This window comes from Mycteria americana, chromosome 17 (assembly GCF_035582795.1).
Source record: "Mycteria americana isolate JAX WOST 10 ecotype Jacksonville Zoo and Gardens chromosome 17, USCA_MyAme_1.0, whole genome shotgun sequence".
Taxonomy (NCBI): domain Eukaryota; kingdom Metazoa; phylum Chordata; class Aves; order Ciconiiformes; family Ciconiidae; genus Mycteria; species Mycteria americana.
This window is the reverse complement of record NC_134381.1, coordinates 3,120,639-3,136,644: the sequence shown is the minus strand read 5'-3', so window position 1 is coordinate 3,136,644 and position 16,006 is coordinate 3,120,639. Positions and strand designations below refer to the sequence as shown.

At 48.3% G+C, this 16,006-nt stretch overlaps 1 protein-coding gene across 4 annotated transcripts in view; it reads right to left on the bottom strand.

Annotated features, from left to right (window-relative positions):
- LOC142418312 (discoidin domain-containing receptor 2-like) overlaps nucleotides 1-16,006 on the bottom strand; it is a 63,587-nt gene that overhangs the window by 41,511 nt on the left and 6,070 nt on the right. The window contains exons 1-2 of one of the 4 annotated variants that reach the window (XM_075519951.1): nucleotides 3,619-3,753; nucleotides 2,752-2,819 (exon numbers count right to left, since the gene is read on the bottom strand). The exons of 1 other annotated variant lie outside the window; for it this stretch is intronic. The gene's annotated coding sequence lies outside the window, so the exon portion shown is untranslated. Of the gene's footprint in view, nucleotides 1-2,751; nucleotides 2,820-3,618; nucleotides 3,771-14,341; nucleotides 14,615-16,006 lie in introns of those variants that run through there. 2 more of the 4 variants (XM_075519954.1, XM_075519950.1) reach the window with 2 other exon arrangements.

Genomic DNA, 16,006 nt, shown 5'->3' with positions numbered 1-16,006 from the left:
GGACCCGCCCCGGAGACCTGACACGCTCCTGCTCCCAAAGCAGAGCCTCCTGCCTCCCGGGAGCAGCAGCATTTGGTCAACAGCAGGGAACTTAGTCAGGAACTTAGTCCAGGTATATGATGTCAACACAGTTACTTCTGGCAACCGGTACAGGAATCTTATTAAAAACCACAATGTGAAGACTTTTCGGACGTGATCTGCTTTCCATCAGAGCACATGGATCACTGAGCATGTTCTTTCTTTAATTTGACATTGACTTACTAACGCACCAGCTTCCCCAGATCTTGCTCTGGATGGAGGTTAGTCTCAACTGCCTGTTGGTTACCTGCTCCCACTCTATTTTAAAACATTGCCACAACATTTATGTTTTCCCAAACCTCTGGAACTCCTTTGGTCTTCCCAGATTTATTACACATCAGCAGCCAGGATTCAGAAAGCTGCTTTGCCAATTTGTTTTAAACAAACAGGTTCCAATCTTGCTCAAGTTTCAAAGACTTAAAAATGTTATCTTGCATTTAACACCCTCCCTCGTTACCAGTGCAACGGAAGGCATTCGATATCCTCATAAAGGAGAGTACATCATCCAGCTTCTCCCCAAACACAGGAAACGCTTTCCTTCTCGGTGTTATTAGCAATCAGTTGGCTTTTTTAACCTTTCCCAACAATATAAACATAATTGATGAAATTTATTTTGTTATATAGATACTAAAATATTTCTCACTGCCCTGAAATATAGTTGCTATGCTTTTTCAGTCATCTTTAGCTTTCCTTATTAATTGCCTACATTCCGGAATACCTAGTTCATTTATCTACAACTTTTCTTTGCAAAATGTTCCTAGGGGATTCTTTTCAAAAGATAAAACATGATTACTAGGACAGACTCTTTGCAAAACCAGGAGGGAATCAAAGTCATGTACAGCACCAAGTACCCAGCACCAAGTAGCCAGCACCAAGCTGAGAAGCTGCTGGTTTTTGTAAGGGTGGAAGCCAAACTCTAAAGAGATGGTTCAGTGAAAATCAAGCCAGAAACACTATTTTGGAACATCTACTAATTTAGCTGGCAACCAACTTTCCATCAAACCACCGCAGAAATGCTGATACTACCAAAGCTATGTTTTATGAGTTTTGTAAAATGTCTCTTCATATTCATAAAACAAAAATTCAGTGCACCTGTCACTGGAACACGGACCTTGCCCTTAGCTTGAGGAGCACTACTGGCTCTGCTGTAACGTTACCAAAAAAATGTTTAAAAGTGTGAAAAGCCATGCCACGCATCTACAAAAAGACACCAAACTGGAGGAAGCTTTTCCAATATCAGAAAGAAGCAAAAATTATTATCACTTACTGCATTCCACAGAACGAAATAACTCCAAATACCAAAATGCAGCAAGTGGAAAGTGTTACTGCCCTCCCACAGCAGATCAGCCTGAACCAGAGGGGACAAGGCAGGTTGTGTCCTCAGTGGGTATCATCTCTTCAGAGGCTGAGCAGAAGGTGCATCAGTGCACACAACTGAGAAAGCAAAATCTGGGTACACACGACCATTACATTCTGCTTGAGCAAACTTTGTTTACTACACAAAGTGTTTTTAAAGTTTAATTTATGATGTGCCTGGCAAAGATGGGAGCAGTGAGTGGCAACACTTACGGATCAGCTGAAATTGCTGCATCAAGCCTGGAGACTTCAGTGAGGATTTCCAGGCAGGTCTAACCACGTTCTGCTGGGTTTACTATTTACTAGTATAACTCTACAAGATAAAATTGAACTTCTCATGTACAGGCACAAAATTTCAATTAACTAAATGTTCCAGAAAAATAACCTAGCATGACTATAGACAGTTCGGAGAAGATCTTTGCTTACCACAATAGATTTCAAGCAATCAAACCAAATGTTTTGCTTATAAACAAAGGAAAAGACAAGAACACTGAAAAAACTCTAGCAGCATTTCACAGCTATGGAAAGCCAGAATGGCCGATTCTGATCAAATTTTCCCAAGACAGACCAGAAAACAGGACCCACAGAGAAGTAAGAAGATTTAGCAGTTACACAGAAGGCAGGTAGCTGTAGGAAAATCCTGGGATTGTTTGAGGCAAAGAGAAGAGAAACAGGAGAGATGAGGGGGAAAAAAAAGAAATATGTAAAATAATGATGCCTAGACCAAAAAAAGGATCCCATTTACCTCTTTTCCATATTGAAAATGAACTGAAATTAAAAAAAAACAAATTAAAACTGAGGAAATGAAATTCCACGGCATACCATGCGCATTAAGCCTCTGGGACATATTGCCACAGAGCAATGTGGGAGTAATTCAATAAAATATTGGAAGTGGATCTACATAATAAGAACATCTGCGATTCCATTAGCAGAGTAAAAGAAAGAGTACACTGGATATAAATTTTCATCCAGCCAGGCATAAGCAAAGCAGTAATTAACGTGACCAGAAAGTTATCTCCTACACGGGCAGGTTATTCCACGTCTGCATTCAAGCTCTTGGGCTTCCATGTGCAATGTGCCAAGCAGCCGCTGCCTGAGATAAGATGGGTGCCTGAGTAGGTGGGCTGTGATCTAATCCAGTTTGGCAAGCTTTGCGTCTGTGTATAGAGATTGCATTTCAGTTTTCCACGGCTTATTGTGCAGCTTCTCAGAAAGAGAAACAACACTACCCACCTTTTTTTTTTTTTTTAGCAGAGATTATCCTCTGTGACACAAAAAGGGCAGATGAAATTTCAGCCAAACCTATTAAATAAATACCTGCAGAGCAGTGAGCGACCCTGGAACGCTCTGGTGGAAACATGGCTATTTTGGAAAGTTCTCAGCACCTGAAAAAAATGGGTTTACTGGGGAAATAAGCAGATTTTATCTGGAAGGGCTGCTACTGGAGAGCCCCATGGTTAACCCTAACAATAAGGATTCTCAGGAGCAGCTTCCTGCATATTCATACTCCTGTGTTTCAGGCTAAATGCGAGTCTGAGAAAGTTTGACAGTGACAAAAATTGCAGTAGGTGCATCAGGAGGGGACAGGGACGCCTGCATCTCCTCCAGAGAAGAGGTGAGCGAACGCAGGCGACGCGCAGCCACAAAACTTGCGGGGGCAGGAGCCGCTGGGACTCGGAGGCTGGGAGCGTGTCCCCCCTGCTCTCCCACAGTCCACAAGCGACTCGCTGCCAGCCCCAGTTTTTGCATATCTGACTCAGCCCTAGCCCTGAAACATTTCAGTCAAGTATGTCGGATTGAGAGCTCAAACACCATGGGCTTTCCCGGAGAGCCACAGCCCAGGAAACAACTTCTGTCTGGGAGAACGACCCCATCCAGCTCCACATTTCTACCCAACAAAAGATCCCGCGGGTCCCAGAGGGCCCTGGGCGTGCAACGCTGTGGGAATACCCGTGATCTGTGAACCCTCCCGCAGCTGTGGGAGGAAAAACAGGGCGCAAAGAGCCACCATCTCCCTACCAGCCCAGGCAGGAAAGCTTCACCTCCCAGCACTGCCACCTCCACAAACCCCCCTCCATTTCCAGCAAGTCTCCAAAGGAGTTTGTGCTTTCGCCAACGACAGAAACACGCGGGGGGGAGAGCTGATCGCAAGCTGAGAGCCAATTTAAGCTGGAAGGACCCTACCTGCCTTGCCCGGGGCCTGCTGAGCACAGGGAACAACTGCCATGTCTCTTTTGAACTCCATAGGTTGAGCCAGGCTGTAGTTTCGACATTCCTTGCAACTTTCCACCAGCACACATGATATGTTCAAACTTGAGTAACTCCTCCCTCCTCCCTCCCTCCGCACACACAGACAGGCCCAGGAGATGGCCCTGCCTCTATCATCCCAGTTCCTATAGCAACTCCTGACCGAGCAGATGGAAACAGAGCTGTTTTCTAGGCAAATCTGCCTTCTTGGATTCCTCCGCTCTTCCCTGCTGTTGGCCCCTCCTTGCTCCAGTGCTCTCCCCAGGGGCTGCTCCGCTGGCACTTGGCCCAGACTTCGCCTGGAGGAAGGCCAAGCTTTGAATTCATTTAGTAAAACCACAACATAAAGCAGCTCTCCTGCTCAGGAAGCAGGGCCCGTGTAGTCCCAGGGGCAAGCCAGGCCCCGGCACGGCACCGCAGAGCCAGCTTGCACCTTCTTGTTTAACACGGCTGCCTGCACTCACAGGAAAAATCCCAGCAAGAGCATCAGCACGCCGTGCTCCTCACGTTCATTCTTCACCAGCCTGTGTCATCCATGAGGGAAAGGTAAAAAGCAAAGACAGAACTAGTCATTTATTAAGCAATTCCAGCCGACGGGATTATTGCAACCAAAGAGCAGAGCTGGGCTCTTCTCAGTCATTTGGAATTCCAAAGTCCTTCCCGGATGAGGGAGAGACCAGCAGTGACACCAGGGCTCAATGCATGTTCATCGCAACAGCTCACCCCGTTTGCCTTCCTTGGGTTGGGGTCCCCCAGGAGTGAAGTTCACTACTGCAGCTGTCGGACAGCTGTGCGACATCACATTCATCTCCTTTTCACTTAAAAATATAGAAATAGAGGAAAAATACAAAACTCAATACCAGAAGGTGACACCTGGGGGGAGATAATTACCAAGAGTGACAGTGGGAACCTCACAGGCAGGTGACATTACTAAGGCTCCACGGTGGCAGGACAAGCAGGACCACAGCAGATGGAGCCACAGGAGCCACTGACATGGCCACAGGGGCCAGCAGGCTGCGGGCACCCTGGGGAGACCACCCACATATGCCGGTAAGGCACCACCACAGGGCACAGCCACGGGGCTGCAAAACCGCTCTTCGACTGCACAGCCCTGCAAAGCCCTTCCACCTCCAGCACCGGCTGCCGCCCCTGCCCTGCTGCAAAGCTACTGCTGCGGCCGTTGGAGAGCCCTGGAGTGCGACAGCCTGCAGCAGGCACCTGGGCGACAAGGCCACTGGGATTTGAGAGCAACATCACCTGCTGTCACTGGTACAAGGCCCTAGTTAGGGGACCAGCAGCAGGGACCACAACAGCAGAGGGAGACCGAAGAGCAGCAGTACTTTGCTGACTTGCCCGTTGGGAAACGCAGGTGCTGGCCTGCCTCCTGCGAGGAAGCTGCTCAACAAGGGAAGGGCTGCGATGCCCCGTTCAGACACCCCGGCAGGGGTAAGCGTCCTCCTGGGGCCAGCGGTGCAGGGCTGTGACAGCCGTCCCAGGGTGGGAAGCGGATGCCGGTGTTGTACAGGAGTGACAGTCACAGGGACTCCACAGCAGGAGGCTGAGAAGCGCAGACGGCAGCAATTCAGCCCATTCTTCAGAATCCCATATGCTACACCAGGCTTCAAGCAGGAATCACAGCAAAGCATGAACAGAAGCAGCAGGTATTTTGGGTATTCAAAAGAAAAAAAGGAAGCAGAGATGAACCACTCTGTACCCACACAAAACCCCAACTGGAAAACACAACTGTGAGCTGTAAGACATGGTCATAGGTGCAGTCAGATGCCACCTTGCTCCCATCTTCCTCCCTACCTCCTTACCCCAACTCAGCCACACAATCCACCTCTGTACCAAGAACAGAAAACTATTTACTTCTTTCCCCGCTTTGGGTAATTTTCCTATGTTTGAGTGTGTTAATCAGCTCAGAGGGATGGGACAATCCCTAAGGCTCATATATGGTTTGGGACAGAAACACATGACCAGCAGTAGGGTGGAGGTGGAAAGACATGAGACCTCTCCCTGCTTGGGAAGCCCTACTCCAAGAGGGTGTTACTGATTCCGATAACACACTTACAAAGCGCTCTCCTGCCAAAATAAGGATGCCTGCCCTGTCAACATAATGATGCATAGGGACCAAGCTGGATCGCAGACCTCTGGGGTAAGCTGGGATCAAAAGGATTCCCTTTGGAGGACACAGGGTAGTTTGTGGCAGAAGGTACCTCTGGACATCCAGGAACAGGGAGTCCAGGAGGGACATCAATAAAAGCAAAGCAGACGCACATCACAGAAGCAACATTAAGGGTCTAGAGAAAGCTTCCCATTCCCCCACGGCACCGGGGAGAGCAACAGCCCAGCTTGCAAATGGATTTGAGGACCTCCTTTCCCCGGGGAAGGATGGTGCCGTGGAGGCACAAAGCACTGCTAGAAAACTGCTGATCTTGCAGTTAGACTCACTGTTGCCTTCAGCACTTCAACACATAAATAGGCTCTCTGCTGGATGCCCTCTGAAATGTAACTTGATCCCGCGGTATACATTCACTAATCAATCTAGGGATAAAGCAAAGCAGAAAACAGTCCTTTTTTCACTGGAATAAGCCCAAATATGCACAATAACATATCCCATTCAGAGCTATTGCATACTAAAGTACTTCAGAGCATTTTGCATCTCACATCGCAGAGGGAGCATACTTCTGCAATAGCATCATCGGTTCTCAAATTGTGTATTTGAGAGACTTCCTAATGACCTCATAGCAGCACATGTGACCAGTAAGTCATCTTCTCAAAGGACTAGAAATAACATCAACAGACCCTGTTTTGGTTTTGCACAGAACAGCTTTCTGCAGCATGAGCAGGTTTCCAAACGGCGAGGGAGCAGAACCAGCTCAGGCCAGGGCTAGCATTTTTATAGTTTCTCCAACAGATTGTGTTTGGCTTCGGAAAAGATCAGACCAATTAATAGATGAAGGCCCATTAGCAGATACTAAATTCCATATACAAATTTAGACACAAAAGCTTGTTTATCCTGATGCAGGACAATTTGGTTGTTTTTAAGGCATCTATATGGTATCATGAATCCCAGAAGTATTTCAAAAGCATTCTAAGAAGAGATAAGAGGTGGTCTCACAAAATAGAAAATAATGCCTTGAACGTGTTTCAGTGGGCCTAAAAACAGTTTTTTTCTTCCAGTGCTTAAAAATAACCTGCTACGCTGAGCAGCAAAGCAGAAACTTGAAATTCGTGAGTGATGAACTGGTGAGCTGTTCGCACTGAAATCAGGAAGCTGCCTTTTGCTGTCCCAGAGCCTCTGCGGGATCAAGTGGCACTGGGAGAAATAAATGAACAAACACCAATGAGCATGTTGATGCTAAGGTGAAGACAACTAGACAAACAGCTAAAGACAGACTGACAGCCTTGAACAACAGAGCAGATCCCTCCTCTGTCCTGAGCACGAAGGTCTTGCAGAAGAACTACACAATCACATTGTAGAAATAAAAGTCAAGAGACACGCACCAGACCTATGACTTGTGGCCAGAGAGCTGCCACAGTTACCAACAGTGAGACAGGAATATACATCCAAGTAAGAATAAGGAAAACACTAATTAGAATACCACCTAAAGCTTTTTCTGAGAGGCCTCTCCTGTAGCAGCAGCACAACAGGCTGCTCCAGCCATATTGCCAGACCACCCATCCTTCTACAGTGGCTCTGCTCCATGGTCCTTATACCCCTTACCTTCCAGTCGCCCGCCTAGCCCAGCTACGGCAGGACCTCTACGTGCCTTTATCCAGGAAGGCCACAGCAGGGCCCGGTGACCGCAGTAAGCACCGATGCCTCAAACAGGACCAGGACCTCACCTGAGCAGTCTCCAGCTAAGCAGGGACAAAGGAGTTGAAGAGCATGGGACAGTCCCACTAAGGAGGCTGGACCTGTACACATTCAAGTTTTTTTATTCTTTCAGTGAGAGGTTGTGAAAGCCAGCTCCCGCCTTCACCTTTCCAGGAACTTTTGATGCAATGCAGAAGCCTGCTGTAAAGTGCTTTGTTTACACCCTACAGCCCACTTCTGTCCTTACCCGTACTGTGAGAGCACGTTCACTCCCACCCTGCCCCAGCCGAAACATCTGCTCGGCCTCGCTCTGCTAGTATCATCCTTCCACTGCAAAGAAATCCACTTCTAGCCATAAACCTGGGAAAAGAGGGAAGCAGGGCAGAGCTCGACACGGCAGAGAGGGCAAGTTTGGGATGCGTGTGTGACATCCTCCAAGAAGTACTGACAAACCACCCTTACATACAAGGTGCTGACTAGAGCTGCACTGCAGGATAACAGAAGGCGGCTCAGAGATGACACAGTAGCGCATGCGGTGACGTATACGGACACCTGATGTGGGACAGACCCTCCCCAAGCAGTGTAAGAGACAATGGGGCGCAAGGGGAGCACTCGCCCTCCCACCCCATGCCAAAGAAGCCTCTCCTGCTCTGAAGAGAGATGACAAGAGTCCTCAAGAGGGCAAACATCACAGCAGGACGGTGCCTCCTTTGCCCCTCAGTGACTTCCTAAATCACTAAAACAAGCACAGCCTCTGGTCCAGCCATGGGATAGATACATCCTCATGCTCCCAACAGATAAAGTTCTGCAGCTGAGCCAAGCTGCTTGGTTCTGGCCATACAGGCCAGTGAAGTCCTGTCCTGCTGGGACACAGGAGCAGAGGAGGCCTCAGCACCACTTTGCCATCATGGCTCCCTCACCCAGGGCTGAGAAAGGCTGGGGAGGTGGCAATGGAGGAACGATGCTCCTCCCCAGGCCCCAAAATCTCACTCAGAGCTTTAATACTACCAGGAAATATCCAAACAGCAGCAGCCTCCTATTTGCCCTGTCTTTTAAACAACACAGTCCCCAGCTGCTACATCAGGGGCTGCCTCAAAGATGGGGATGAGAGTAGAAGAGAAGGAAAGCAGCACTTCTGACTCTCAGGTCAGAAGAAGTGGAGCGAGATCCATTTAGCTTTAGTTGTTGTAATGACAAAGCCCCAGCGAACACGTCATCCAGACAAGTCAACTCCTGGCACAGAGCAGCACTCAGCAAGGACATGCTGGTAAACACTCTCCCTGGCCATCTTTGCTGATGCAACTGTGAGAAAGGGGCAGGGAAAACCATTATCTGCAAACAGACATCCCTCCCTGTCCCTGGACACTGCGACCAGCCCAAGAAGAACATCTCCAGCCTCTCTACCTTGCTCTCATCTGCACAATGAGCCAAGTACCCTCTGGTGTCCTGCAACAGCGAGCACTGCAGATGAGAATCACTCCCACTCCAAGGAAGGGCTCAACTCCCATGAGCTAGTAAGGCTCTGCTCTGGGCTTTTGACATCTAATCCCTAGAAGCAGTAGATATATTCAGCAGGCACAAGGCCTCTTTCAAAGCTGACCTCTCTTGAAGCACTGGATAATATCTAACGTCCTGAGCATTGTCCTGCACGTGTTCCTCCCCCACCGCTGCAGCAGGCCAGCTCTTTCTGCCCTCCATCCCTGTAACAAGTTTAGAGCAAGGAAGGCGGCGTAAGGAGAGTTCTGACAAGCAGAGCTGCCTAGGACTGCTGGGGACAAAGCCCTGCTATCTCACCTGTGGTGATACTTCCCCAAGTCTGTTTTTCTCTCCCAGAAGTTTCCCAGGTGAATCTGTGTTGGCATATATCACCTCAAAAACTACAAGCTGTGGGGACCTGAGAAGATCAATGTCTGAGTATTAATTCCAAATCCAGCTCAGAAAAAAGCTTCCTTCACTGGAGATTTTATTGCAGAGACATGGAGAATATGAGCAGAAAGCCAAAGCAAACCATAAGCACTGGCTATAAGCTTCAGCAAGGAGGAACAGCACGCGGGAAGGGAGAGACTCGCACCAGCCATTTGCTTTTCCCAGCAAGGGACACCGAACCAACGGAACCACTGAACGGGCAGAGCTCAGCTTGAGGCAGCGATGCCGTTACAGCTCCTCCGCCTGCAACGCACAAAGACAGACCCCTGCAAAAATAAGCAGTGCATGGAGGAACTGGTGGGAAAACAAGACCTGTCAGCCAAAGTCAGGCTCCAGCTGCCATCCCTGAAGTCCTGTACAGCTGCTGCTCCAGGACCCTCCGGCCGTACGACCCCAAACCTGACCTCTGCACTTTCGTCCGAAGCTAGCATGCAGAGAGCAGCTGACAACAGTAGTCACCACATTTCTGCGATTCCTCGGCAAGGACTATCATCTTCAAATAACCAGAAGACTGCAGAAGCCCATGCTCCCAGCCCTTTTTGCTGGCTCTGGTACAGAAACAAAAGGCAGGAGCGTGCCTCAGGTGTGCAGTTCAGACGGGCAGGATACCAGAGGGCCCCTTGGCACGGTGCGAGCGAGAACTCCTAACCCACCCAAGGACACTGCTGCTCGCTCCACACCACCAGTCATCTGACACAACGGTTGGTTTGCACTCTAGCAGAAATACAACATTGATCTCCAGAGCAGAAGGCAGTGCAAACAAGATCATGACCAGCCCACAAGAGCTCATTTTCAGTGCCAGTGGAGCATGCACATCATTTCTGAATCTCCCCGTTACACCAGGGGATGCAGAGTCCAGGGATGCAGCCAGATTTGAGTCTAGCAACGAGGTCTTGGCTAGGGAAGCTTCCACCTCCACAGCAGCTCCTTGCATCCCAGCCATTTCCCTTCCAAGCAAGGCCCCCTGGCCTAAGTAAGTATAAGGGTGTTGCAATCTGCAGTTTTGTCTGAAGAAATCCAGCCCAGCCCAGACACAGCAGCAGGCCTCTGGTCTGGCCTGACTACGTGCCATTCATGGACACCCACTGCGTCCAGAAGCTTGTGGCATTTCTGAAGGCAAGTTTACTTTTCAGATGTAGAGAGCTGTTCTGCTCCCCTTAATACTCAGGACCACAATGGGCAACTTAGATGTACACTCCAACAGGCACACTCATCTCATGACCTGGTATTTTTTCTGAAATAAATGCAGCAGACTCTGGGGAAAACCCTCTCCTCCCATTGCGAGGGGCTGCGGAGGGTAGATAAAAGGCAACTGCATGCCTTGTGTATGTGTGGCCTCAGCCTGGGCGCACAGCTGGCCAGCACCGATCCCACACTCAGCCTCAGGGCTCGGGACGCTCGCAGTGCTCATCCTGTGCCTCCTGACAAGCCAAGCTCGTATCTGGGCAAACAAACACCACGGCTAATACTGAGGGGAAAATACCCGCGTGCTCCTTCCAACAATGGGACATGTCCTACAAGCGCTGCTTCACCTGCAATACCCCGTGCAAACATGAGAAAACCACCTAACAGGATGCCTGCCTTTTCCTGCAGAAACAGCACTAGGGTCTGCTCATATTTCCCACACTAGCACGGAAAAGACAGAAGGATTCAGATACATTACACATTACACTACTAGCCCTACTGGGACATTTCCTAACAGTTCACTTAAATGTTTTTAAACCTGCAGGATGAGGTAATTCAAACCTAAATGCATAATCCCCACTATAAGGTGGTTCACTAGGTACAACTCTCAAGCAAAAGCAAACAAAAGCTGATCCGGCATGGTACAGTGCTCCATCCCTGGATGTTTTCAAGACTTGGCCAGACAAAGCCATGGCTGAGTCAATCACATGCTGGAGACAGTCCCACTTCAAGCAGGAGGTCAGGCTGAAGACCTCCAGATGTCCTTTCCTTCCAGTATTTCCATCACTCTGTGATAGCGAATGAGAACAGGCAGAATCATTATTGCCAACAGCTCTATGAAAGATTTGCATCAAGTTTCTCTGAAGAGATCTTTCTAGATTATATTAAAAGCTTGGTTAACAAAGACGTTGGCACTGACACAATCAGGGCTAATTCTGTACTGGCAGGGATACTGGAGTACCAGTATCCATGCCTCGATGTATTGCACGGGTCTCAAACAGGGTCAGCACACTGCGTCAGACTATCCTTGCACAAATTAACACCCCCCATAAGAGATTTCTTTTTGGCATTTAACTTCAGCTATGTACTCAAATACAAAAGCTTGCAATAATTCCAAGAATACAGGTTAAAACCAAGACAGCCAATAGCTCTCAAGACGTTAGAAGCAACTAGAAAAACCATTTCCCACTATAAGTCTTTACTCTAGGGAGGCCTCAGAAGCACTGCTGCTATTTGGTGTCCTTCCAGTGCTGGGATGAGGCCAAAAAATGCTGTAGCAGAGACTGAACCACATCTAATTACTGGTGGGTTCAGCCCTTGGGAAGAAGGCAGCATGTCTACACGAGGTGCTCTGTCTGGAGGGTGATGGGGAAGCAGCAGCAGGCACTGAGATGAGAGAGGGTCATTGGCCACCAGAGAAACTGCCATCAGTGCCGTTCCTCTCAGCTCTCTGCCCATGGTGCTGCCAGGATTGACCCATGGTATCTGCACACAGCACTGGCCAGCAAAGCTCATTTTCTCATTTTCTAGGTTAGCAAATGTGACGCCCATCTACAAGAAGGGCCAGGAGGATCCGGGGAACTACAGGCCTGTCAGTCCAACCTCAGTGCCAGGGAAGGTTATGGAGCAGATCATCTTGAGTGCCATCACATGGCACGTACAGGACAACCAGGTGATCAGGCCCAGTCAGCATAGGTTTATGAAAGGCAGGTCCTGCTTGACTAACCTGATCTCCTTCTATGACAAGGTGACCCACTTAGTGGATGAGGGGAAGGCTGTGGATGTTGCCCACCTAGACTTTAGTAAAGCCTTTGACACCATTTCCCACAGCCTTCTCCTGGAGAAACTGGCTGCTCATGGCTTGGACAGGCATACTCTTCACCAGGTAAAAAACTGGCTGGATGGCCGGGCCCAAAGAGTGGTGGTGAATGGAGTTTACTCCAGTTGGCAGCCAGTCACAAGTGGTGTTCCCCAGGGCTCAGTACTGGGGGTGGTTCTATTTAGTATCTTTATCAATGATCGGGGATCGAGTGCATGCTCACTAATTTTGCAGATGACACCAAGTCAGGCAGGAGTGTTGATCTGCTTGAGGGTAGGAAGGCTCTACAGAGGGATCTGGACAGGCTGGATTGATGGGCCAAGGCCAATTGTGTGAGGTTCAACAAGGCCAAGTGCCGGGTCCTGCACTTGGGTCACAACAACCCCATGCAATGCTACAGGCTTGGGGAAGACTGGCTGGAAAGCTGCCTAGCAGAAATGGACCTGGGGGTGTTGGACAACAGATGGCTGAATATGAGCCAGCAGTGTGCCCAGGTGGCCAAGAAAGCCAATGGCATCCTGGCTTGTATCAGAAATAGTATGGCCAGCAGGACTAGGGAAGTGATTGTCCCCCTGTACTTGGCACTCGTGAGGCCGCACCTTGAATGCTGTGTTCAGTTTTGGGGCCCTCACTACAAGAGAGACATTGAGGGGCTGGAGCGTGTCCAGAGAAGGGCAACGAAGCTGGTGAAGGGTCTGGAGCACAAGGCTGATGAGGAGCAGCTGAGGGAACTGGGGTTATTGAGAAAAGGAGGCTGAGGGGAGACCTTATCGCTCTCTACAACTACCTAAAAGGAGGTTGTAGCAGGGTGGGTGTCTGTCTCTTCTCCCAAGTAAGAAGTGATAGGACAAGAGGAAATGGCCTCAAGTTGCACCAGGGGAGGTTTAGATTGGATATTAGGAAAAATTTCTTGACTGAAAGATTATCTAGCACTGGACCAGGCTGCCCAGGGAAGTGGCTGAGTCATCATCCCTGGAGGTATTTAAAAGACATTTGGATGAGGTGCTTCAGGACATGGTTTAGTGGTGGACTTAGCAGTGCTAGGTTAATGGTTGGACTTGATGATCTTAAAGGTCTTTTCCAACCTAAACAATTCTATGATTCTGAGGATAAAGCCCCCTCCAGGTTGTCCCAAAACATGAGCGAAAATATAAGATTGCTGCTAGCTAAGTATGTAGACGGATGGCGTCAAACTGACAGAAAGAGGAAGGACACTTTGGGAAGTTGGGTTATTTGAATAATATCCATCACAGTCCAGACAAATGCAAAACACATGCACTTAAAAACAAAGTCCATGAGATTAATTTACAGCATCGGGACCCTTGTCCAGGGAAACAGCGAGGGAACTCACTGCATGGCTAGCTCTGCTAGTCTGATTTGTTCTCTTCAGCAGCTGAATCACAGCACACATGGCCAACACCTCATCCCAAACAATAACATGGCGTTGGAGGCTCACGCTGCACATGTTCTCACAAGCACCCCCAGCTCAGCTCCACTATAAATGCAAAAATGAAAGATAAACATTCCTGGAAGATCACATTACCCAGCATGAAGACATGACAGCTTGTCAGGAACAGCAGAAACAGCCCCGAGCTTCGTGAAAAGCACTCATTTAGGCTGACATTTTCATATTGGAGAATACTAGTACTCCAGCTATTTCTGCTACAGGTTTGGGTTTTTTTGGTTGTTGGTTTTTTTGGCTGGGTTTTTTTTTTTGGTTTGGGTGTTTTGGGGTTTTTTTTTGTTTTTGTGGTTTTTTTTTTTTTTTTACTTTTTGACAGGCAGAAACAAACGAGCACAAGTGAAATAACATAGCAGTAATACAGATAGACGACAAAACCTGACACTTGGCTAGTTTAGCTCTCCATAAGAAGGCAACACAAATGACTGATACCACTAGCAAATGATACCTGCAACAAAACCATGCCCAGATTCGCATCCTTCAAGAAATAAGAGCTGCAAACGCAGCGTGCTCTGCAGGCTCTGTCTCTGTATTTGCTCGTTCTTCAGCAGCTCTTCATTATTGACGGGTGGGACTTTTTTACACCTTAAATGCTATTCCCAGAGAAACTGAACTAACTTCTCATTTCCATTGCATAAATTCATCTGGTTGGAAGAAAATACCCCGCCCTATTCTTCTGGCCTCCTCATTGCAGCTGGCAGACTCAGGATGTACAACAGTCCTGGGGAAGAAACACAACTGTTTACTTTGTTTGTCTGTCCCTCTTCTTGTCCTCTTGCCCTCTCCTCCATCCCCCACAGCACACATGAGCTGGTCATCCCCCTACCACCTCTTGACAGGAGCTGACTTGTTTCAGGTTCCTCAGGCACCGGAGCTCTGCACTGCAGAGCTTTGCAGACAGATTTGGGCGCAGTACCCAAGCACCAAGAAAGGAAGGTCAAATCAGGTCAGGAGAGCATCATCCACGCCGGGAGCCCTTCCAAGCAAATACCCAGAGAGCTGCTGCATTAGGATCAGACAGGCCCCAAATCCAAATTTTGGAATAACTCCACCCAGTTTAATTCCTTGCTCACGCATTCTGCAAGCATTAGTTCTGAGTGGGCTGGTGTTTTAACAGCTCCACACTTGAAGCTTCATGGACAAAACAAGGTTTAAGCACCACTCTTCAGGGTACAGGTCATCACCTCCCATGTGTACGCACTGCTCGACCCAGCCGGTGGCCCTGGCACGATCATCAGGCAGCCTCCAGGTGGACGACAGCCTGTGAACAGACCCAGCAGGATCCCGTCCAGGAGCAGCGTGAAGAATGAAATGGTTGAGCTGCTATGAAAAATATACAACCTCACGGCAATCCATCAGAGCAACAAGTGTTTTACCAGTCCTTTTCATTAAAAGAAGGATCCTGGGATTATTAACCAGTGAGCAAGGCCATGGAACCAAAGCAACTTGTGTTCACAACTATTTTATCTGGGGAATAAAATCATATGACATAGAAGGTAGATATTTTAACTTGCATTGTACTACACACTCTCACAAGGATGCCAAACAAAGTTTGAGCCTGCATATAGGTATTTTCCACTTTTGTGTGCTTGATTTTCCACCTCTATAAAACACCTGTGTGAAGTTATGGATTGGAAAGAGCTTCTGATAAACTCCCATGGAGCAGACATGCATAAGTGACAGGAAAAAAAAAACACCACCAAGTCTGTGCTCACCTGTAAGATTTACTTTCAACTATTTGTTTCAGAAAGCTCACAGGAGTGACCCACAGAATGAGACTGCCCTACACGCAGAACAACACTGACGTGGAATGGTAGGAGATTAACGCATCTTGCTGTATACATTCCTGTTTTCAAGTTGCATAAAATGTTGGCAGATTTCACGTTTGCGATTTGAAATTTCCCCTGTCCAGTCCGACTCCAACTTTTATTTTGGGAACAAGTGGCTCCTATTTCCATAATCAATATTAGTAAAACTCCCCCCAGTCTATTTTTGCATAACTAATGCCACCTTGATTTGGAAGAAGAAATCATTTTAGGCACAAAGAGGCCCTGGCATCAGTAAGGTGCCTTTCCACCTTGCCTGTGAGAATGGGTTGTAGTTCAAAGCTACC